The 25,969-nt window shown below is 38.2% G+C and overlaps 1 protein-coding gene and 1 non-coding gene across 3 annotated transcripts in view; one reads left to right on the forward strand and one right to left on the reverse strand.

Annotated features, from left to right (window-relative positions):
• The window catches only part of UNC5C (unc-5 netrin receptor C), a 425,239-nt gene that overhangs the window by 127,782 nt on the left and 271,488 nt on the right, over window positions 1–25,969 (forward strand). The gene's annotated exons all lie outside the window — the stretch shown is intronic.
• On the reverse strand, window positions 13,005–13,077 carry TRNAK-CUU (transfer RNA lysine (anticodon CUU)). The gene has a single exon. It is a non-coding gene; the product is annotated as a tRNA-Lys (tRNA).

Genomic DNA, 25,969 nt, shown 5'->3' on the forward strand with positions numbered 1-25,969 from the left:
AACACATAAATGCTACAAGAAATATGGACTTTATTTTGAAAGAGATCTGAAGTTTGCTTATAGAATAGTAGCAGCTAGAGAGTTATTGTGAAGAGGCAGAAGGAAGGTTAGGTTTCACAGGTGACGCTAGAGTTAAAGAATCTGCCTGCCAATGCAGAATGCAGGAATGCAAGAGACATGGGTCCACTCTCTGGGTCAGGAAGATCCCCTAGCATCCCAGTCCAGTATTCTTGTCTGGAGAATCCCATGGACAGAGGAGCCTGGTGGGCTACGCAGTCCATGGGGCCACAAAGAGTTGGACACGCCTGAGTGACTGAGCACACACACACAGAAGGAAAGTTATCTGCAACCTGGTTGGAAGCTTTAACACCAGATGTGGTTGGGTGTGGGTCTTAACACTTATGGTGAACTGAAGTAGCTGGTACATGTTTGTGGGGTGTTTTGTGTGTGGGCAGGGGCCACAGGCCCCCATTTTGTGCATTCTTATGTAATCAGGTCAGTTGGCTGTAGTTTTTTTGTGACTCTCTGTTGTTCGTCACAAGCAAAATAATGTATAATAAAATGACATATTTGCATCATGCCCAAATTATTTCCTGTTGGGAGTTTACATTTTCAGAACAAGAGTTACATACATTTGAAAGCTAGGCACACTAACTTTCTAATTGAAGATGATGAACTTTATGGTAAAAAGAGGTGACTGTTCAATATTGTCAAAAATACAAGTACAATCAATATGCTGCACTTTGACTTTCCCTCTACTGTTATGCAAAATTGAACTTCAACTTTTCTATCCAGCTTGACTCATTCATTCAAATTTGTTTTGCACTGAGAAATAACATCTTACCTGGAAGAGATATCAGAATTGGGAAGACCTCTGAATATTCAAGTAATATTTAAAATATTTTTCTTTGTCTGCCCTCTTGTACTCTGTCTCTGGAATTTGTGCTGCCACACCAGTCAGTACAAGTAAACATGGAATTCACTGTTCATTTCATGAATGAATGAACTTAAAAGACTAAGTTAAAGTATGGGAAATGCAGATTTTATTCAACCTATCTTGTTTCTGCAAGAGCAAGAATGTCCTGTGTTGTGTTTCTGTACTCTGAGGGAAGTTAACAAATATTGGAAGGAATGGGCTTTGAAGACTTCAGTGCTCCTGTGGCCCTTGCAGTGTGCTTTCATATTGTGGAGCTAGACTCCAGTGCACGGAGTAGAAAAATAATAAGTTCTTTGAGCTGAAACTTCATAGTCACTGTGGGATATTCAAGAAGGAGACCAATGGGGAGAAAGATAATATAGTCATAGCTTTGAACTTGTCCTGGATTTTACTAGCCAGAAGTCAAGTGAAAGTCACACTGACACCTTATTATTACTAGCTCTTTCTCGTGTAGGGAAAAGTACTCCACAGTCCATGTTGATAAAAGTGAAAGGGAGTTCGTACTTAAGAGAGAAGGTGGTCTTAAATTCAGTGTGTAAAGAAGGGTAGTAAGTCTAAACTCTACTCCAAGCCTCAGCGTGGAGAATACTTTTAATGGCAAGTCTTTGCTCCATATCTGACCCAAGTTAGATATCCCTCCAAGCATGCCCACTTTTCAGGCTGTAGTGTATTTCTCTGTTTCCTGTGTCCTGTTGTGGAACCAGGATAGAAACTTTTTTGTCCCATTCCCTATTAATTGTCCCTATTATTAATTGTTTAGTTAATTGGGGCAGAGTAGGTGTTTAGTAAACATATATGAGTAAATGAATGTGCATTGGAACGCAAAACCTTAGTGCTTAGAGAAAGAAAAGATAAACGTACAAATTGGCTGAGAAATAGTATGGCTCATTATTATAGAGTGAATAAATAGTGCTCAAGAAAGAAATGATCAAAGAGATTATAATCCATTGAATTAATAGTTATCTGCTTTATGCCTACTATGTTTCACCTTGTTAGATGACATAGTAATTAGAAATATCTAGTCCCTGCAGTCATGGAGCTTCTAGTCTAGTGAAGCGCAGATATTAAATAAAGAAAACTTAAACAAATGTGCAATTCAAATTTTGATAAGAGCAAGTACAGAGCATAACTGGGAAGACATAATCTACATGAGCATGCAGTAAGGGCATTTTAAAGGAGATGATATTTAAGAGTGGCAATTGAAGAAGGAGGTCAGGCAAAACAAAGAAGGATTAACCTGTGTGTGGGCTGTGGAGATGATAAGAGCTCAGCGTGTGTGAGAAAAAGAAAGAAGCTTGGTGCAAATGGAGATGAGTGAGCTAGAAATGATGGTCTAGGGATGTGGTTAAGAGAAATAGCCTGGAGCCAGATCATACTTGGTGTAGAAGGTTTGAATTTTAATCAGGATGAGTTGCATGTGTTTGTCAAAATATATTGAGTTTTAGTTTAAGATTAACAGATACATGTGACTATACATAAGATAAACAACAAGGACCTACTGTATGGCACAGGGAACTATATTCAATATCAATATTGGTAATATATTGCCACTATATTATTATAATAATTCTTATGATAGGTAATATAATAATATTACCTATTATACCTAATAATAACCTATAATTATTAGGAAGGAATATATTAGGAAAATATTAGGAAGGAATCTGAAAATATATACATACATGCACATGTTATATAACTATATACATATATAACTGAATCATTTTTCTGTACCCCTGAAACTAACACAACATTGTAAATCAACGATACTTCAATTTAAAAAAAGAACTTTCACTCAGAAAGGAAACAGTGAATTTTGTCTTAGTACATATTATACAAAAAGCTAAGCAATGTTGAACTATGGTTAATGATTCACATTCTAAAATATTTAGGGGAAAGTATACTAGAGTCAGGGCTTCCCCTGTGGCTCAATAGTAAAGAATCCACCTGCAATGCAGGAGATATAGGTTCAATCCCTGGGTGGGGAAGATCCCCTGGAGAAGGGCATGGCAACCCACTCCAGTATTCTTGCCTGGAGAATCTCATGGACAAAGGAGCCTGGAGGGCTATGGACCATTGGGTCACAAAGAGTCAGACATGACTGTAGCAACTGAGCAGGCATGTATGCATGCATACTAGAGTCTGAGCTTCCCAGCTGGTGCTAGTGGTAAAGAACCCACCTGCCATAAGAAGAGGTGTGGGTTCAATCCTGGGTCAGGAAGATTCCCCTGGAGGAGGGCGTGGCAGCTCACTCCAGTATTTTTGTATGGAGAATCCCATGGACAGAGGAGCCTGATGGGCTACAGTCCATAGGGTGGCACAGAGTCAGACATGACTGAGGTGATTTAGCACGTATGCAGGCATACTAGAATCTGTAATTTATTTTGAAATGCATCCAAAATATAAGATTGATAGAGGAATGGATAGATGTATAGAAAGATGTAAAGTTACTAGTAAAATCTATGTGGTGGATACACAGATATTTACTATAAAATTTCTTCAACTTTGCTGAATGTTTGCGTCAATATGCATACTAAAATGTTGGGAAAAGTAAGTGAATGCTCGATTATGACAATAAGAAAAGACATACAAATCACAAAATCTTACAACCAAAAGGAAGGGATTATTTTAGCATATGACCACTTGACTCTTCTCCTATGAGTTTTTATGGAATTGGTACCTTTTTCAGAGTAATAAGCATATCCTAGAGCTTTAAAAAACATTTCAAATTATTTGTATACTTTATGTCACTTAAAACTATCAAATCTTTGATGTGGAATTTCTTTGAGTAAGAATTAATATAAAGATAAATGTGTTAGACTAAGAACTCATGAATCCAAAACTGTCCACCAGCACCTATCAGTATAGTAGAAAGGAAATGAACACCCTTGAGTCTGGTAGTGTGACCAACTATTGCAAAAGATTCGACTAGTTTTTTTTTTTTTTTTTTCCCCAGTTTTGTGGTTGACTTAAATGATATAAAAGAAAGAATAATGTTTCTTTGAAAGTGTGCCCAGGTTTCTTGGTGTGATTAGGAGTTTGCTTCTAACCTTTCTGTAAGAATTTAAGTAGCATAATTCCAAGCCCGTGGCTCAGAGATCGGTCTTCTCCTTGATTCCTTACTCATTGTGAGCATTTCACTGATGAATTAGTGCATCACAGAATCACATCAGAAACCTGGTGCTTCATCTCTGTGTGTTTTCAATAAAAACATTTCCCTTTTACTGGTGTTTCTTCTTATTGACCCTTTAAGGTCAGAAGACAGCGTTTCTTTATTAAATCGGTAAATCAGGGTATTTAATTGGCTCTAGAAACTTCAGAGTGATCTTGGCCTATTCCAGCCCCAAACAGGATTCTGACCAACCACTGTGAATTCTGCTTTTCCAAGAAGGTAGGGGGTAAGAGATTATAACAGGCTCTGTGTAAGTAGTCAGTTACTTATTGCCTTCAAAGTGCTGATTTTTTGGTGTAGGCAAAATGCCAAAATCAATGTTTTTGCCACATATAAAGAAATAGTTTAGCATATAGAAAACTATGTGGTTATTTCCCTTTTTTTTCTGAAAAACCATCAGACTTTTAAAAGTAAAATCTGTGGTAAGTTTTACAGAGGAACTTATTTTTATTCTCTGTGTCACAGAGAAAATAATTAGATGATTGTTGGCATTAACAACTGCGCTAAGATCAATTATACTGCAGGAACGATGAAAGCAGACTTTCATAATGAGAGCAAATGGCCTAGAGTCTACAAGAAATTGCTGAGAATCTTCTTAGGGTGGTACCATTGCTAATTAAAAGCTGAGGAAAATACCAAAATTGTCCAGGAAACACAAATACTCATTGCAGCACCAACCTTGAGGGTCATTCCAATTTCTAAACGATCTTCATTGGAATTTGGGTTTTAAAAAATGTCTCCAGAGCTGCCTAATCTCATTTGTACTCATTTCCTTTTATATCTTTTTTTCATTTGACTCCCTTGGTTTTCTGTTCTTGTGCTTGACATCATTATTACTTGATATGGAGCACTGAGAAGTGAGAGAAGCAAGTTGTTCAGAAATCATGCCTGTGGCAAATATTTTAGACTGGAGAATATAGCCTCATTTATCATCATCATTATCACTAAAAAGCTATAGGTCAGAAGTGTCTTAAGTCCCCTGTGTTTCAGCATTGTCTGCTAAATTGGGGTTAATTAAAATGTCCCTTTTAAGTGTTACCTCTCTTGAATACACACACACACATACACACAGACATTTTTGTTCCAATCTACTTTAAAGTCATTTTCTATATGTTGCTGGAAAGAATGAAATTGACATGTATAGGGTATTATTTCATTTTCCTCCACTGAAAAAGGAAGAAAACCATCTAGAGAATTGTTAGTTTCAGAAGTGTAAATGGTTCTAACCTCCTGTAAAGGCTAGATTCTATTTTTAAAATAATACGCTTTTGACCCATTACCCTTATTCTCTTATATTTTAAAACAGCAGAAGTCTCTTCAATCTGTGCCTTTACTTCTCCAAAGCATGTAGCCACTGAAATGAGGATGGATAAGTATTATCTGGAAAGTTTCTTTATAAAGTGTGGCTTTCTTAGCTCCATTCCCAGAGGTTTTGATTCAATAGCACAATAGGGGAACCCAGAATGCTTTGTTTTAACAAGCCTCTGAGGAGATTCTGATGCACCTGATTTTTGGACACATTTTGAAAACCTCTGCTTCATACCATAACTCTAGAGTGTTATGGGGGTGAATGAGGGGTGCCATAAACTGCACAGGAGGGGAACATAAATTGACATGATAATAGCACTGGATTCAAGCTGAGTACTGAAGGCTGAGTGAGAGTTACCTGCAGATGGGATTAATGATAGTGAGAAGGTGAGGACATTTTAGGGAGAAATAAATTCAAGTGCAAAGACATAGGGGCTAGAGAGAAATCAGTGTTTTCTGGAGTCCACCAGTAGATCTATCTGGATGAAGTGTATTGTGTGAGTGGTTGAGGAGGTATCATATAAAGATGAGGTTGAAGAACTGAACTGAGATCAGACCACAAGATCAGAGTTCTTGTAGCCAGCCCCAAAATTTAGGGCAATATCCTGCCAGCCATCACAACTCCTGGAGGCTGGGTGCCCTTGCCACCATTCCTGTGCTTGGTCATGTTCTGAGGCTCCACATAATCTTGGGTCTAGGCTTCCCGGGTGGCTTAGTGGTTAAAGAATCCACCTGCAATACAGGAGATACAGATTCAATCCCTGGATTGGAAAGATCCCCTGGAGAAGGAAATGGCAACCCACTCCAGTATTCTTGCCTTGAGAATTCCATGGACAGTGGAGCCTGGCAGGCTATTGTCCATGAGGTCACAAAGAGTTGGACACAACTGAACAACTTATATACGTACACACACAATTTTGGGTCTATCACCATGTTAGGAAGACAGTCGTTTTTAATATAGTTATTGTACTGCAACTTCTAAGGGTGGAAACCCTACAGAAGTAAGTCATGATGTATGTAACATGCGAGAAGAATAGCTTTTTAAATTACTTGGAGATAACATATCTAATAATTCAGAATCTCTCTTTATTAATTTTGTCTTGTAAATATTAGGAAATGAACAAAAGCACTGTGATAAAACAATTTCTTGTGACAAGAAGAAAGGAAAAAATTGGTCTAAAATTCTTCCATTTAGGTCTGATGGCCTGATTTTTTAAGTGCATGTCTTTCCTACGCAGTAATGTAAAGTAAATCAGATGTTTTAAAATATTTTCTTTTGAATACATTTTATCATGAAATTTAAAAAAGTGAATATCATCATCCTGCTCCACAAGTTAAGATACAGGCTAACCTTCAGACTGCAGAAATTTCCTGTTTTGTTCAGTTCTTTTGGCCATTAGTTTTTCAGTAAGTGACCCATGCCTGTTTTCTCTTCCTGGTCATGGATATGTGTGTATTTATGTGTCACGACTTGCCAGTCAAGAAATGGCAAGTAAATATGCACTAAATGTGAGAAATGTAAGACACCTACCTTGAACTTACACTTGATGTGTTAACTCCACTGCTGTAATGTGACTTCTTGGTCCTTCTCTGATCACGTCAGTGTACAAACACCTTTAAATGGAAAGCTAAGAGTCTGCCAAGAAGTCACTTTCTTCCCCCTCTCCTATTTCTCCATTTAACTTTGAAATTAGGAGGATTTGATTTTCTTGATCTGCCAAGTAGCTGTCAACTCCAAACAACTAGGTCTATTTCCTAGTGTTTGATTTCTTGATCTGGACTAAGACTTCAACAAGAAAATGTCTACCAATCTTACTAGGTATTAGGGGAAGAAAAACTAAAGTTACGAGTTTTTTGATAGAATGCATATACAACCTGTAGTCTGTATGATTAGACAAAAAAAGTCAATTTTTTTTCCCTGAGATCACTCTTATTTAAAGGAAGATGCAAAGTGTTTCTTCAAACAGAAATCAAGTTCTTAAGACAGTCCTTAAAGACAGTTTTCAGACCTGTCATTTAGATGCTACTTTTAAAGTGCCACCCAATGAACTGGAAAAGGCTTTCATTAGCAAATTTACTTACATTGGCCTACCATAGTGAAAGACTTGTTTAGGGTGGATTCTGCTTTCTCAGATTGCCCTCTTTAAATAAACAGAGCAAGGGAAGAAAGCTTTTAGATGTATAACACGAAGCCGTTACAAAAAGCCGAAAGTCAACCCATGAAAAGAAAGGAGCTGTTTAGTGCGTTTCCAGTTAAGGATCTGGGTGGTGCTGGAGAGAGAATGGAAGATAATAGACTCCTAGTGACGGGGCTGTCAAGAGACAGAAAACTGTAGCAGCTTTGTGGGAAAATAGAACTGCTGGCTTTGCCCACTTGACCTTTAGTCTGAATAGATGGGCTTAAGAAGATCACAAAGGGCTTTGCAAAAAAAGTGGTCTGCTCAGTTCTTTTGATTTCTGAAACTCTTCTTTTATTCAGGGAAGTTCTAAGTTTGTTTCTTGGCATTCTTGAAAAGATTCCCTGAAATCTCTATTACCATAGTATAGATATGAAGGCATTTTTGGGTCTATCATTTAAAGACACAATTTTGGGTCTATCACACCTTTAAATGAAGGCATTGCTGAGCATATGGCCATCATGTTTCCTATGCATCAGTGAGATGGAGTGTGTCTATGGGGAAGGGTTACTGAACAGGGCTCTGTACACTCCACGTTATCACTCCTATCAAAGGCATTCATTGGTTCTCCTTCTGTTTCTGGGTAAATGCATTATCTTCTTTAAATCAGAAACACAAACACCATTTGAAGGCACAATGTATATCAAATACATATATACTGCTATATAGATCAGCTTATAGATTATTAATAATTGCCAGTATTTTCGGAAAACGGGGCTTGACAGTAGTGGTTCATGTGAAAGAAATCTGGGAGATTTTAGTTAAGTACCAGTTGAATTTATGCAAAGGTTATGATTTGATAGCCAGCAAATCTATTTAATCTCAGTTGCATTTATGGAATTATAATTTCCTGCCTTAGGAAACATGGACACTGATAGTGCACTTAAAAGAATTGTGTCCAGAGTACTGAGTAGAGTTCCCTGTGCTATTCAGTAGGTCTTGTTAGTTACCTGTTTTATATATAGTAGTGACTATGTGCCATTCCCAGTCTCCCTATTTATCCCTTCCCTCCCATACCCTCCCTGGTAATCATAAGTTTGTTTTCTACGTCTGTTAACTCTACTTATGTTTTGTACATAAGTTCATTTGTACCCTGTTTTTAAATTCCACATAAAAGAGATATCATATGATGTTTGTCTTTGTCTGACTTACTTCTCTGTATGACAATATCTGGGTCCATCCCTGTTGCTTTTTTATGGCTCAGAAATATTCCATTGTATAATTTGTACTCACTTTTCTGTACACCTGAAACTAACAGAACATTGTTAATCAACTAGACTCCAATAAAAATTTTTAAAAATTGTGTCCAGTTTGAACATTCCACTTTCAAATAAAAGTGGCAAATTTGTGAACATACAGAAGAGATTACTTTCCAAACATCTTTGAAAAAATAAGGAACTGACCATATTTAACAGAGATGATTTGTGATTTGGATAGAAGAGAAGTGATAGGCAAGATCATAGATTTCAAATATCTGAAGGCTTACTGTATAGAAGAATACCATTTGTAGGGTTTCAGAAATTTATAACTTCTCTAACAGTATAAATGTATGCCAGAATAAAAGACAGACGGGTTAAAGAGAAAACACAGAAAATATTGAGAAACCATAAAAATTACACAAGAAAATTGAAGCAAATGTCTAATCTCTTTTGGAGTTGAGTTAGGTAAACTAATGAAGAAACTATAAAGAAAGTACTGATAGTTATGAGTAGGAGTATCTGAATTATAAGTTCTTAAAAGTTATAGGTAAAATGTTTTAAACATAAAGAAGTTGAAATACTTATAAAAAAAATCATGTTCACCAAGAATAGTTAATGGCATGAATAAATGTTCACATTTATACTATTGAGTAAAAAGAAAGTTTAATTCTTAGAAAGTTGAAATATGTATATTAAAATAACTGCTAAGATATTATCTTTAATGGATTTCTCTGAGTGATTAAATTGTAAGGTTTTAAAATTTATTTTCAGTATTCCGGTATTTTCCAAAACTTTACATAGCAATCCTTTTGTCTTTATATTTATAGAAAGATATCTACAAAGCAAAGGATACAAAAAACAAAAGAAACGAATTAATAATTAAGCCTTAAGGATATATATCAGATCAGATCAGATCAGTCGCTCAGTCGTGTCCGACTCTTTGCGACCCCATGAATCGCAGCACGCCAGGCCTCCCTGTCCATCACCAACTCCCGGAGTTCACTCAGACTCACGTCCATCAAGTCAGTGATGCCATCCAGCCATCTCATCCTCTGTTGTCTCCTTCTCCTCCTGCCCCCAATCCCTCCCAGCATCAGAATCTTTTCCAATGAATCAACTCTTCGCATGAGGTGGCCAAAGTACTGGAGTTTCAGCTTTAGCATCATTCCTTCCAAAGAAATCCCAGGGCTGATCTCCTTCAGAATGGACTGGTTGGATCTCCTTGCAGTCCAAGGGACTCTCAAGAGTCTTCTCCAACACCACAGTTCAAAAGCATCTATTCTTCGGTGCTCAGCCTTCTTCACAGTCCAACTCTCACATTCATACATGACCATAGGAAAAACCATCGCCTTGACTAAACGAACCTTTGTTGGCAAAGTAATGTCTTTGCTTTTGTATATGCTATCTAGGTTGGTCATAACTTTCCTTCCAAGGAGTAAGCGTCTTTTAATTTCATGGCTGCAGTCACCATCTGCAGTGATTTTGGAGCCCAGAAAAATAAAGTCTGACACTGTTTCCACTGTTTCCCCATCTATTTCCCATAGTTAAGGTTAATAAAAAGATAGCAAATAAATATTTAACAGTGTCTCTTGTCCTATGGGCTATGCCCATCATTAGTTGAATCCATGTATGCAAATCATTTTGTTATTTTTAAACATTTTTTAATTGGTGGAAAATTGCTTTACAAGGTTGTATTGGTTTCTGCCATGCAACAATGCAAATCAGCTATAATAATACATATATCCCTTACTTCTTGAGCCTCCCACCCTGCTCCCATCGCAACCCTCTAGGTGATCACAGAACACTGGGTTGAGCTCTCTGTGCTATCCATCTGCTTCCCACTAGCTCACTATTTTACATATGATAGTGTGTACATGTCTATCCTACTTTCTCAATTTGCCCTACCCTCTCCTTCCCTCTCTGCGTCCAGTGAGAAGGATGAATCTAGAGCCTGTTCTACAGAGTGAACTAAGAAAGAAAAAAAAAAGCAAATATTGTATATTAACACATATATATGGAATCTAGAAAAATAGTACTGATAAACCTATTTGCAGGGCAGGAATGGAGACACATACATAGAGAACTACAGACTTGTGAAGGCACTTCTAGTTTCTGTACATCTCTACCTCAGTTTCCTCATCTGTAAACTAAAAGGGTTATTATACTTGTAAGGTTGCTGAGAGGATTGAATAATATCTATAAAGCACTCAGCAGAGTTCCTATTACATATGAGCAATTATATTACCTATTCTTCTTACATTAAAGATATATATCTCTATATGGTAAGTTTTATATTATAATTAAGTGAAGGAATGTCAAGAGTTATTCCTATTTGTTTATTTTAATTTCTTGGTACCTTAAGTCTCTCACCAGGTTTTTCATCCATTAATAAGATTTACTAAGAATTTTATGAATCAAAGAGAGCAAAATTAGTCTAGTATATAGCCCTTATGCAATAGCGGCTTCCCAGGTGGCGCTAGAGGTAAAGAATGTGCCTGCCTGCCAACACAGGAGACATAAGAGACAGAGGTTCAATCCCTGGATCGGGAAGATCCCTGGGAGGAGGGCACAGCAACCTACTGCAGTACTCTTGCCTATGAGAATGCCGTGGACAGAGGAGCCTGACAGGCTACACAGTCCATGGGGTTGCAAAGAGTTGGACAGGACTGAGGCAACTTTACACACGTGCTCTCGCATATTGCCCGCATGGGGAAAAGCAAAAGGTGGCAGCTTTTTAATGTGTGAATCGATAGTGTCCTTTTTATTTAGTGTTTAACGCTTATGGAGATTGACTAATTTTGTTGTATAATTATCCATGTTGAGAGCTTCTAGCTTAGAACCAGAGCATAGCTCTATTCATTCTAGAAACGATAATAACTCTATTGAAATGCTTGTTTCACGGCCATTTGTGGCTTCCTTCAACTTTGGAAGATTATGGCGGTGTCAGGGAATGTTTACGTTAGAGTTAACTAGAGCCTGGATCTTCATCACACAAATGCAGATGTTCACTTGCCCCAGAACTTCTCTCTCAGGCACAGAGGAATGGGCACAGAGTCTGTACATTTAAAAGAAAAGACTGAGATTACTTTTGGCTTTGGAAGTCTACTCTCTATTTTAAAGAACATTTCTCCTTAAGTGTTTTTTCTTTTTTTAAAATTTAAATTTATTTATTTTAATTGGAGGCTAATTACTTTACAATATTGTATTGGTTTTGCCATACATCAACATGAATCTGCCATAGGTATACACCGTGTTCCCCATCCTGAACCCCCCTCCCACCTCCCTCCCTGTACCATCCCTCTGGGTCATCCCAGTGCACCAGCCCCAAGCATCCTGTATCCTGCATCGAACCTGGACCTTTTATGTATGATTTATCTTCCACAAATTCCAAACATATTTAATTTTTTTTAATTTTATTTTTTAACTTTACAATATTGTATTGGTTTTGCCATATATCAAAAGGAATCCGCCACAGGTATACATGTGTTCCCCATCCTGAACCCTCCTCCCTCCTCCCTCCCCGTACCATCCCTCTGCGTCGTCCCAGTGCACCAGCCCCAAGCATCCAGTATCGTGCATCAAACCTGGACTGGCGACTCATTTCGTATATGATATTATACATGTTTCAATGCCATTCTCCCAAATCATCCACCCTCTCCCTCTCCCACAGAGTCCAAAAGACTGTTCTATACATATTTTAAATATTGAAAGCTAAGACAGAAAATGTGTAGAAAAGAACAATATCAAAATGTTCTTTTCTGTCTTGAGAATGTGTTTTCTTAGGAAAGCTTTTTCAGATCTTATAATGGCCCATGGATGCAGTCTCTGACCTGCAATTTCATGACTTCATAATTCCATGGTGTTACTTATAGCTGTTTAAAAACTTTTTTTTTTCAAATTTGGCTCATCCAGTCTTAGTTGAGGATCTTCCATCTATGTTGTGGCATGTGGATCTTTAGTTATAGCACCTGTATATGCTAAGTCACTTCAGTCGTGTCCAACTCTTTGCAACCCTATAGTCCACTAGGCTCCTCTGTCCATGTCATTCTCCAGGCAAGAATACTGGAGTGTGTTGCCATGCCCTCTTCCAGGGGATCTCCCTGATCCAGAGATTGAACCCTTGTCTCAGACATCTCCTACGTTGGCACGCAGATTCTTTACCACTAGCTCCACCTTTATACAAATTCTTAATTGCAGCATTTGGGATCTAGTTCCCTGACCAGGGATTGAACCAGGGCCCCCTGCATTAAGAGTGCAGAATCTTAGCCACTGGACCACCAGGGAAGTCCCTGACGAATGACAAAGTCACTCAGTTGTGTCTGCCTCTTTGCAACCCCATGGACTGGAGCTCTCCAAGCTCCTCTGTCCATGGATTTCTCCAGGCAAGAATCGTGGAGTGGGTAACCATTCCCTTCTCCAGGCAATCTTCCCGACCCAGGGATCAAATCCAGGTCTCCCGTATTGCAGGCAGTTTCTTTACCACCTGAACCACCAGGGAAGCACAGGAAGTTCCTAGCTATTTAAAAATTTAAAGTACAGCTGCGTTGGGAAAGGTGATCAGAGAGCACCTTGCTTCCTCCTGCCATATAAAAGCAGCCACTGGGATAAGGTGTCAGTGAATACAGGTGGAGGTGGTGCCATGTATTCTGGGTAGCATGGCCAAATCATGATTGTCTTTAGTGTCACAAAGGCCCAAAATGCAGTTTTGTTTCCTCAAACTTCCAGAGCGCTACTCCTATTGGGATGCTCATGTGATATTCGGCTCAGGAAGTTCTCTTCCAGCAGAAGATGTAATCCTTTCATATAGAAAGTATCATCATTACAATAGGGTTTGTTGAAGGATTTCTCTGAATTAGTAAAGGTATTCCCTGGAGGCAGCAGGAGACATCTCACTATTGACCCCAGACCACCACTTTATGTATATCTAAATATGATGTTTCTGAGATTTAAAAATCAACAAATTTATAGTTCTGAAACAGTGGATTGATATTTTTATCTTACATGCATGATGCCTATAGTCATCCTTGGGATTCCATTTTTAAGAATCCTATTCTCAGCAACTTCCCTCATAGTTGTTGTTTTGTTTTATATCTTGAAGAGGAAATACTCCTAAGCATGCATGTGAGTACAAACACACATATAAGTATAGCAGAGTCATCCGCTGGCAGCCATTATCTGTAAAACGAATTAAAGAAAATAGTATATTAACATGCACATCATGAAGCAAACTCCATTCTCTCTAGAGTATTCTCTCATTGAGATACAAGGACTTTATCTTTGGCACAGTGGGTCTGAACTAATTGAGATGTCATTAAAAAAAGAAATCAGTTAAAAAGGTTAGAGGAGAGGGATGTTGTTGTGAAATTGTCAATTTGCAAGAATACATTTTTTAGTAAAAATACAGCCCTCAGTGGCAGATCTAATCAGTGGCAGAAACGGGGGAGGGATGAGGGAGAGATAACAGAGAAAAATAATGTCTTAAAGAGAAAAAAAAAAAAACGAGTAAGACCCTAATTCAAATGGGAAGCACTCTCATTTTAGAAAATGTTTCCTTAACAGATTGTTCTAGCCCTCTGCCTGAAGGTTTTTGATTAAATTAATGATGGTACTCATAAGCTCCGCTAGTGTTGCTGTTTCCAGAAGGATATTTTCTACAGCCTTCTCTACTTCCTATCTGAAGTCTCAGGTATGACAATAGAATTGCTAATTGAAGCCAGAACAAGCCAAGAAGATGAACTTATTATTACTATGCAAATACAGAGAACCCAGGAAATTAATATTCCATGTGAGCCTACCTAAACGAGTAATGTTTCCACTATGGGCTTCGTGTCACTCAGCTGGGAAGCTGTTGCCGCAGCTTGTTGTCGTCAGTGAGGTCTTGAACTTCGCTTTTTTGTCGCGTGTTGCCTGCTGTCTTGGGACCAGTCAGCACGTCTGACATGTTGTGTTCGGTTGGCCCTTGCTGTTACCACAGATCTTCCACCAGTGCAAACAGATGAACTTGTTATGAGCCGTAGGACACTATCAACTTGATTTCCTGTCTTGGTAGTAAAGTATTAGAGGAAAAAGGCAGGCAAGTTATGGATAATAGAGAAGGGGGAAAGTATTTCAGAAAAAATGAATCATAAAATTCATAACAAGGGATATGTTAGGGGCTCTTCTGGGTAGCATAATTATCTGACTGAGAACTTTGGAAAACACAATAAAAAGGATGTTACTTTGAAGGCATGAAATAGTTACATTGAATTATTCATAAACATTCATTTTGCTAAACACCATTATATTACATATTCTGACAAAAACTGTTAACAATGAACATTGTGTGTTGCATGAAAGAGTGTAGTAGAAATGAGTGAGAAGTAAGTTTGCTTTGAACTTTCTGATTCTTGTTTTAGATGAAATATCAAATAATAGTAGGCTTCTTAAGAGCAGAAATCAAAAGAAAAATCTTTTTTTATCTCCTATAGTGCCTAAAATAATATGAAATATTTAGATAGATGTCCAATAAATATGTTGAATTTATTTTTATTTCCCGAATCTTGCTGAAAAATAAATTCCAGAAATGGAGGAAGGAGATGAATGACAGAGAAAAGTGGTCTTGCTGAGGTGTCCACTGTTCTGTCACTCTGTCTGCAAAGCTGTTGATTCAGATATTAACCTTCACAGTTGGTAGGTGTTTCTTTACCTTTATCGAGAATACAGTCACAAATGGTATTTGACAGAAAAGAGACTTCTAGGGAAACTAGAGTTTGTTTTGGAAAGTCTGTTCCAAAAAGGTCCAGTGGAAGTTTTGAGGATGCGGGTTAATTGGTTTAGACAGAAATGAGTGGAAAGTCCATGTCTAATAACTGAGAAAGGGAAAAGCATTCCTTATATTTGCCCAGATGGGGTAGAAAGGCTGAAATAGAACATAATAGAGATTGAAGATAATTAGATCTTTCAGAGAACTGACCCCAAATCTCAGCATCTAATATGTGGTAGACCTGGAATTCTGAAATGGCCTTGGTTTGCTAATCTCAAGTATTAATCATATGATTTATAGAATTTGACCAAAGTAGCTTTTTTTCTTTCGGAGAAGGCAATGGTACCCCACTCCAGTACTCTTGCCTGGAAAATCCCATGGGTGGAGGAGCCTGGTAGGCTGCAGTCCATGGGGTCGCGAAGAGTCGGACACGACTGAGCGACTTCACTTTCAGTCTTCACTTTCATGCATTGGAGAAGGAAATGGCAACCCACTCCAGTGTTCTTGCCTGGAGAATCCCAGGGACGGGGGAGCCTGGTGGGCTGCTGTCTATGGGGTCACACAGAGTCAGACACGGCTGATGTGACTTAGCAAGCAAGCAAGCTTTTTTTCTTTATTGGAGAACTCTCTTTGTTTAGACTCTTTTTAAAATGTAATCCAGATTATGTATGTTTCTCTGTTTTGGCCTTTCTCTGAGTCTCATCTATCTTTTCCATGTTACTCATGGTATCAGTGTATAGATGCTACCATGAAAGAGTATGTTTTCTACTATGTTTGCAGAATCTCTCTGTTGAAACCAATTTTTGTTGCATTTTTTTATTATTGCAGCTTATTGTAATAAAACCTGAAAAAAGATTCCCATTTTAAAGAAAGGAAAATACAATGAACAAATAAATGAATTTAAACCAATTCATAGATCTAAAAAATAAATTATATATTTTAGTATGCTGCTACTGCTGCTAAGTCACTTTAGTCGTGTCCGACCCTCAGCGACCCCATGGACTGCAGCCTACCAGGCTCCTCCGTTCTTGGGATTTTCCCATATGCATCAATAAAAAATATTTGCATTAAGTTTTGCTAAGAAATAGCTATCAATCCCCTTTTGAAAAATGAAAGTGTGCAGGGGCTAGGTAGATAAAACAAATTAAATTTGTTGACTCTCTAGACTTGGAAAATATTGATTTTTTTGTTTATGTGTCCTCTTTGACACAAATATATCTGACATTTTCAGTGAAATTGCTTACAAAATAGACAAAATCTGCCTGTATTTTATGTCAGACATTCCCAATGAATGTAGCAAAGAAGAATAGCTGGAATTGAAACCTAAAGATACTGTCTTGGTACTTGTTCAGTGCATTTTCATCATATTTTAGAGTGTAGAGAGTTATAATACTTTTCAGATAAGACTAATTTAACTTGAACCATCTTTTTTCAGACACACAAATATGGACTAATATATATACTACTACTACTACTAAGTCACTTCAGTGGTGTCCGACTCTGTGTGACCCCATAGACGGCAGCCCACCAGGCTCCTTCGTCCATGGGATTTTCCAGGCAAGAGTACTGGAGTGGGGTGCCATTGCTTCCTAGAGCATTGTTTTCATATTTGATTCTTTGTATTTATTCTCAGTCCCTCTCAAATAGAAATGTTGAAAATGCCATTTCTTCATAAAAAGACCATCAGAATTATGGAAATATTGTGTTGCGCATCACGTTCTTTTTATTATTTATCTTGTAACCAAGGTCATGCTACCCATTTCTAAAAGAACTTATGGAACTATCCTGAGCTTGTATTTTAAAGGTTACATTCTAGAGGGCAAGAATCTTTTATTTTAGGTATTTTATATTATCTAGTATATCCATAATAGCATCATGAGTAATTAGTAATATATAAATTTTCAACATGTACCAGAAAACTAACACTCCAGAAATGAATTCCCTGGTGCCGAGCTCTGAAAGAAGAAACGCCGAGGGTCTTTATGGTGGTGAGGTGGTGACTACATTACCACATTACTGCAACATTCTGTCTTCAGTACAGCTCAATAAATATCCGTTTACTTTAATTGAGTGGGCATAAATAGCATTTACCAGAAATCCTTTGCTGGCAGCCAGCTGCATTAGGCTGTGGAAAACCATAGAATATTCTCCCTGGAGTTGAAGGGAACACAACCTCTTTTTAGTGTCCACCCCTGCTCACAGAGGAGACTCAAGTTGTAAGATCAATTATGATTTCATTCTGATCACTAGTAATTGGTTCACTATAAAACAGATTTTGTATTATCATAAAGAATCTATGAGCAAACAGGCAAATAGAGAAAAATACTAGGTTTTCAGAAAATTGAGTTTTTAATGGTTTTCACGGTGTTAAGAATTACTTTCTCTAGATATGTTTACATAATAGCAAGGTTACTTTGTCATCTGAATTTCCCTGATATAAAATTGGGTGGGCTAGAGGGAATATTTGGAAACCAACAACAAGAAGAAAGCATGCGTGTGTGCCCAGTTGCTCAGTCGTGTCTGACTCTTTGTGACTCTGTGGGCTGTAGCCCGCCAGGCTCCTCTTGTCCATGGGATTTTCCAGGCAAGACTACTGTAGTGGGCTGCCATTTCCTTCTCCATGGATGTAATTTACTGTGTTGTCATCAATCATTTATCACAAACTTGATATCTTAATGTTTCAGGCTGTCAGAATATTGACTTTAAGGAAGTCTATATTTTTGTTTACATTATCTCGATTCCAAGTATCTATGAGAAAAAAATTAAGGGATGTCAAAAATATCAAAGATTATTATGTCTCATCTAATGAGATGGATCCTCTTGAAACAAACTAAAATCAGTGATACAGAAAGTGAGCAGAGAAAAAACATTCTGAAGTCCAGGAAGGTGGGCATGAGGAATGGTAGCAGTTCAGGGAGGAGAGAAGTAAGTCCAAGATAGTTGCCTGGTGTTGGCTTCTCTTTGTCATGAAAAAAGAGACTGTACTGCAGTGGTTTTTTTTTTTTTTTTTTTTATCTTTCTAAAGGAAGTTATATTGGCTCTTGCTAGCACTGGAAGTTTTACTTTTTCTCCAAAGTTTTACCTTTTCTCTTTATAGATGTTCAGGAGTCAGAGCCATGGGCATCTGGTGCTTGTTCAATAAACAATATTCATGTTGTTATAGTGGAAGACAGGCCTCGGGTTACTACTTATACTTCCCATCCCCATCTGGCATCTCTGTGCAGATGGACATTTTAGATTACAGCATGATTACTTGCAATACATTTTTCTTTCATTCTTTCTTTCTTAATTTTGTCTTTCTTAAAATTCCTAAGTAAGTTTATTCTAAAAATGGCTTAAAAATTACATAAATTTCTTCTCATGTCCAAAAACTATCAGTAAATCAAAACAAAAACTTGTCATGGCACTTCTTATCATATTCATATAGTTTTAGAATTGCATTCTGAAAGAGAACAATAACCTCAGACTAGTGTTTCAAAGGAGGACACAGTTTCCTGTTGATACATGTAATCATTCACTCTGGCTAGACTAAGACTCTGAAGCTATCAGAGTCCACGATCATGGGTGAGTGGGTGGGGTCCTCACTGCTCCTTCACCTGAGTAGAGCAACTGTCCACCAGGTGAGTTTGGAGGATGCAGCCCATTGAGAAAATGGTTCCCCAGGGACTCTTTGCCCACTCCCAAGCTCCCACTTCTCCACATTAAAGAAAGAGTAAGAGTAATCTAATCACTTCACATGATCACTAAATATCTTAATTTATCAGTAAGTCATTTTCTTTGAGAGAAGCAGCAGTCAGAGGCCGCCTGGTGCTTTCGAGGGAGAGGTGGCCTGTAAGGAGTATAACAGGAAAGGAAGCAGAGGAAGACCAACTGCAGTTGCTTCAACTCCATCTAAGAACTGACAAGAAAGCAAGCAGATAAGTCCATTTTATGAAATTCCACAGTTTGAAAGCATTCTGAGAAGTTTGGAGGAGATGGATTTAAGTCAAATAAAGTGAAAGTGAAAGTGAAGTCGCTCAGTCGTGCCCGACTCTTTGCGACCCCATGGATAGTAGCCTGCACCGAGCTCCTCAGTCCTTGGGATTTTCCAGGCAAGAGTGCTGGAATGGATTGCCATTTCCTTCTCCAGGAGATCTTCCCGACCCAGGAATCGAACCCAGGTCTCCCGCATTGCAGGCAGACACTTTACCATCTGAACCACTGGGGAAGCCCAAGTCAAATAAAGTGAAATACTAAAGAAGACTATATAAACAGAAGGTTACTTAACAGAAGACTGCAACTGTCTTGAGAAGTAAACCTAAAAATATAAATATACTCATAAAGCATTTAGCTAAATTCATGGATAAACGCTACTTATTTATTCAGGGAGTGTTTAGGTGTGTGTCCCTAATCTCTTGCAAGTGACATTATGGGAAAGAAAACAGGTATCACTTATCTCAAAATGCCATTATATCAGAGGTGTTTGCATAAAATTGATAGAGCATTCTTGGAGTTTAAAGAACTGTCTCTTGTGCTTTGCATTTCGTATATAGTTGTCTTAATTGTGCTTAATAACAGATTGAGGAAGAGGAAATAACTATGACAAAACAACAGATAACAGGTACATTTTTATTTGGATTTGGCATAATGCCAGAGACATACACTCCAGGCCCTGTGTGCTCCTTCACCTACTCATTCCCTTTGTGCCTACCCCCATTTCCTTCCTGCTTTGGCATTCCTTCATGAATAATCAGCGTTTGAATGATGAAATACAACTATGAAATGTTATGTCAATTACACAGACTTTATATGATGCTAATTAGCTTAGGAACTGAAGATGCTTACCTCATTTTTCCTCTAAATTAGTTTTAATCAATCTGAACTACATCCCAAGGAAACATTTTCAAGGAGAATTACAAAATGGTCATCATGAGGATGATTTTTCCTGCTCACTAAATGTGAAAATCATGATGCAACAAGTGCATGATGTCAAACACTGGAGTTATTAATAATGAAAATATAGGTCAAAGAGCTCTGTAGTAGAGGGAGGCACATTTAAAACAAATGATTGAACTTAATGCACATTCAGTACTTACAGTGCTAATTTATGTAAAAAGATGTATTAAATCTCCACCTGGCAAAATCGTTTTCATATACAATTCATTTTTCTGTGTGCCATTAGAGCTGTAGTTTCTTAGACTACAAAGGTCCTAAGGGGCCCCATTCTGAAATATATAAAAATAAAATATTCTGGAGCAAGTGGAGCCTGGAGATTCATCAGCCCAGACTTAAGAGTGGGTAATGGCACCCCACTCCAGTACTCTCGCCTGGAGAATCCCATGGATGGAGGAGCCTGGTAGGCTACAGTCCATGGGGTTGCTAAGAGTTGGACACGACTGAGTGACTTCACTTTCACTTTTCACTTTCATGCATTGGAGAAGGAAATGGCAACCCACTCCAGTATTCTTGCCTGGAGAATCCCATGGATGGAGGAGCCTGGTAGGCTACGTCCATGGGGTTGCTAAGAGTTGGACACGACTGAGTGACTTCACTTTCACTTTTCACTTTCATGCATTGGAGAAGGAAATGGCAACCCACTCCAGTATTCTTGCCTGGAGAATCCCAGGGACGGAGGAGCCTGTTGGGCTGCCGTCTGTGGGGTCGCACAGAGTCGGACATGACTGACGCGACTTAGCAGCAGCAGCAGCAGCAAGCATGTGGTTGGGGTCATCAGACAGAGCTGAGTTCAATTCTTGTGTCTAGCACTTAACTTACCTCGGACAGTTCCTTGACCTCAGTTTCTCACCAGTGAGAAAATTTCAGACTCTTCCTCATAGGGCTATTTAAAGAAATAAGTGAGACAATAGACTTAACACCTCTTGAATTCCTGGAACAGGAGTTTGAGCTATCACAAGCACTCATCTAGTTCTAATCTATGTGCAACTTCATGGAGTATTTACTTTGTGCAGGATAGGCATTCTGCTGGATCTTTTCAAACAGCTTTAAAAGCTGTTTATTAAACACGCTATAAATGCTTATTTTTCCAAGAAGCACAAGCCATTTAATTATGTCATATGTTTTGTCCTGCTGCCCTGAGACTTGGAGATGATGTACAGACATTTTGATAATGATCTCATAGAAGTTTTAGAAATGAAAGCTTATATCTGTAATACTGATAAAAATAGTTAAGTGAACTGGACCTAATTGTTCCAATTTCCCGATAAATCCAGTTTATCTTGAATCAAATTATATCTCTTCTTAATTTTCATACATTAGTTTTCTTTTTATCCCTAAAGCCAGGGAATCAAGGTAGCACTTACACATGACATCAGAGATTTTGTGTCATATCCACATCCTTATTGCCTCTTTTTGTTTGTTTAAATCACTGTCACCAGAACAGGGTCTGGCTATGTTCTACTTGGTGTTTCACTTAGTTCTTAAAGATAATACAGTTCAAAGATGTACTGAAGAATGAACTTCACTTAAATTAAACTGATTCTCTAGGGAAGCTACAGTGCATACCACCATTTCAGGTGCTTCCTCACTCTAAAAACTCATATTTAGCCAGTAATCTTTCAAAACCCTTAGTGCCAGTGCCCATAGAAACACTGACAGTGGGTTCCCTTGCCTCTGGTGATAAGGCTCATCCATGAAATAAGTGCTTAAAATTTCTTCCCTACATTGACTTAAATCTCTCTAACTTCCATTAACCATTCTTTTTCTAACTTTCATTCTATTTCTGACCTCTGGACATTCATAGATAAATTTATTACAAAGTCCCCTTTCTCTCACTTATTTGCTCCTATGTTCGTCTTATGCCCAATTCCATCAATGTTTTTACCTCCTCTGATGAAGTTTAAAGTTGGGGTTGGAAGACATAGGAACATTATTATCTTTCAGTTATTGCCAGAGTAACAAGCAACAATTTTGAGTGATTTTCAAAGCATTTGAAAAGTGATCTCAAAGGAAGTGCCTTTTTTCAGAATGATGAGTTCACACTTCAGTGGCCTTTTAATACCTGCATGTCCTGAAGTCAGGGCTTCCCAAGTGGCCTTGGTGGTAAAGAACCCACCTGCCAGTACAGGAGACAAGAGACTGGGGTTCAGTCCCTGGGTTGGGAAGATGCCCTGGAAGAGGGCATGGCAATCCATTCCAGTATTCTTGCCTGGAAAATCCTATGGACCGAGGAGCCTAGCAGGCTACGATCCAGAGGGTCGCAAGGAGTCAGACACAACTGAAGTGATTTAGCACTCACACACATCCTGAACGGAAACAGTAAGTTCTGTTTATCCCATACTTTCTAATGACTCATCAGGCACACTTTTCAAGGCTTTTAATCATTAAGGTTGTTTAGGAAATGAATTCTGATACGTGTAATAAGCCTTATTTTAAAAATCATCATTGCTTTCTTGAAGATGAGGCACTGAACTTATTAAAACCACACAATTAACCTAATGAATAATGTGTAAGTAGTGCCCAGGGACTGGAAAAGTGACTGACACATAAAAGAACCTCAATAAACATCAACTCAGTCAGTGAATAATCATTTTAGTATATTCATTCTATTTTTCATTGGCTTGCTTTTTTGTTTATTTTTCTTAGAAATCTGTGTTTTGGGGCAGACTCCAGGTGTTTGCTATGAGGTATATGTATTCCCAGCCCAATCTGAGATTTGGTTTTAGAAAGTCAGTCAGATTAGGGCTAGGAAGCTATAATCACCAAAACAATTCTGGTGATTTCTTTTGCCAAGTAATTTGAGGATCATTGTCATAATGTGTTTGGAAACTTGAACTAAAAATTTGTGAATAGAAGTAAGAAATAAAGTGAAAGTGTTAGTCGCTTAGTCGTGTCCAACTCTTCTGCGACCCCATGGACTGTAGCTGGCCAGACTGCTGTTGTCTGTGGAATTCTCCAAGTAAAAATACTGGTAGGTGGCCATTCTCTACTCCAGGGGATTTTCCCAGCCCAGGGGTTGAATTTAGGTCTCCTTCATTGCAGGTGAATTATTTACCATCTGAGCCACCAGGGAAGCCCTCTAAGAAGTAGGGTATATGTAAAAATAGGCTAGACTGAGACAAATATTTGTGGCTAATGAAACTTTTGCATGGCTAGTATTTTAAAAAATTACTTACTTGGTATTTTCACATTTATGCTTCTGATACTCCCTTGAAGAGTTTAAAGGGTCTGTAACAGCTCAGGCTAAAGTATCAAAAAGAGAAGAAAAATCTTTAGTTGTGGTGGCCAGGGCTCCAACGGATTTATAATGTAATCAAGGGAGAGGCTTAAGTTTATATGAATTTAATATGATGAGTAAATATTATTGTACTGAAGATTTGCACTTTATTTTATTTTATTTTATTTCCCACTTGTAAAAGAAAGGTCACAGTGATCTCCAAAATTCTTTTCTTTATATTTTCAGCATAATTATCCAGATTATTTTTTCTCCTTCACTGCACTATATAACTTTCTTGAAGGAAACATATTTAAGTTCAAAGGCATTATTTACTGAGCCTAAAAAAATTACCTAGAAATACTAGGTTATGTGTTTCTGCCTGCCTGATTATAAAAGGCAAAACAAGTCGAAGCACCTTAGTTGCTAAGTATTTTCTTTATACTCTGCTTTTTGCCATCATATGCCAGTAAGTGTGGGTAACACTACTCCTTGCCTGAAAGAATTCAAATCGTTGCTGATGGTCTTCATAGCAAGGCCAGCTGAGTTCCATACTTGGCTTGTGTCTTCAGAAACTCATAAGTGATCATGGAGGTGCTAGAGCACAGTTAGCTTTCCAGGAAGGGTAGAGTTGGTACAACCTTCAACCTTTTATTTCATTTTATAATTTTATCTGTCCTTTTTTTTTTTTTTTTTTTTGTGGAAGCATGGGTGGTAACTTTCCCTTTCAAGAAAAAGCCTATATTCTGGAGGAAAAAAATGGAAACTGAAACATGGGAAATTTGAAGCATTTATAGAGAATGAATAAAAGAATCCCTCCTTAGTTTCATAATTTTTACCAACCATATGAGTGACTCAAATTAACTTTATGTTCTATTTAAGGTGATACATTGATCTGATTGTAAAAAAAAAAACAAACATTTTTGTCTGTGTGTAGTGAAGTGAAGTCACTCAGTCATGTCCAGCTCTTTGTGACCCCATGAACTGTAGCCTCCCAGGCTCCTCCATCCATGGGATTTTCCAGGCAAGAGGACTGGAGTGGGTTGCCATTTCCTTCTCCTGGGAATCTTCCCAATCCAGAGATAAAACCCAGGTCTCCCTCATTGCAGGAAGATTCTTTCTTTACCATCTAAATCACAAGGGAAGCTATTTGTCTATGTGTCTCCACTATGTAATAAGGTCCAGAAAAGTTTGACAGGGTTTTGGGGTCTGAGTGCAAATTAAGAAACAGCTTTGCTCTGAAGGTGAGGACTCATCTTTCCCATTTGCAGGCTGTGTCTCTTGTTTTAAAAGAAAAACTGGAAAGCCATCCTGCACCTCACTGAAGACCTATCCATCTGCAGAGTTTGCTGTGAAGAGCTGTGTGGTCTGCTGACTCAGTAATGGGACATGTATGATCCCTGGCTTCCTTGCCTGTCACACAGTCTCACAGACTTTGAGGGAAAGTTTTCAACACTGTTTTAATGCAGAAATTATTATTGTGATAAGAACAAAAATGAGGTATGTGACAGTGCTGCCAAATGCTTTTTCCAATCTGTGTAGCTCTAAAACCTTCATTTCCACTACTGGGAAAATGAATTCAGTTAATTATTCTGAATTGTATCATCTTCAGTAAAGTACAAAGGTAATAAGTCTCTCCAAACCAATGTGGAATAATCAAAATATTTCAATGTTAGATCCTATTTGAATGATGAGGCTGATGAATGGTAATTCTGGAAAGGAGAGTAGTCCTCTGTGGGAAAGTGTTGGAGGCCAGGCTCTACCATGAGTGGCCTTGAGAAGACAGGGCTGAGGAGATAGGCAGAGAAATAGAGATCATTGCTCTTTTCTAGTTGGCATCTCTGGAGAGCACACGAAAAAGCCCACTTGGGTCGCAACAGTGGTGTTACGGGAGACGCTGGAAGCAGAAGAGAGGCCATACCAGAAACTGAGCATTTGTATCTCAGGTGCATTAAAGTAACAGCTCCAAAAAAATCAAGGAAGCATAAGACCAGGAGGCTGGAGTATGGAAAGAGCATTGGATGTGTTTGGAGAACCGAGTTTCATGAAAAGGGAAAGTGGGTTTATTAAGTTCACCTGGGATTCTTCATTCTTTGTTTTCCAAGATTTGTTATACCTTCAGAAGAAAAGAAAAAGGAAAACAACATCCTCTTAACTTTTGTTCAATTCCATCAGTGAAAGAAGTGAGGGAGAATCCTGGCTTTGTAGATGGAAAGCAAGAGCTGATGCTGAGGAATGTACTGAAGCTGATAGACTACTTTTCCTTTTCTCCTCTGCTCCCTGTG

The sequence above is a fragment of the Bos taurus genome, chromosome 6 (assembly GCF_002263795.3).
Source record: "Bos taurus isolate L1 Dominette 01449 registration number 42190680 breed Hereford chromosome 6, ARS-UCD2.0, whole genome shotgun sequence".
NCBI classification, from domain to species: domain Eukaryota; kingdom Metazoa; phylum Chordata; class Mammalia; order Artiodactyla; family Bovidae; genus Bos; species Bos taurus.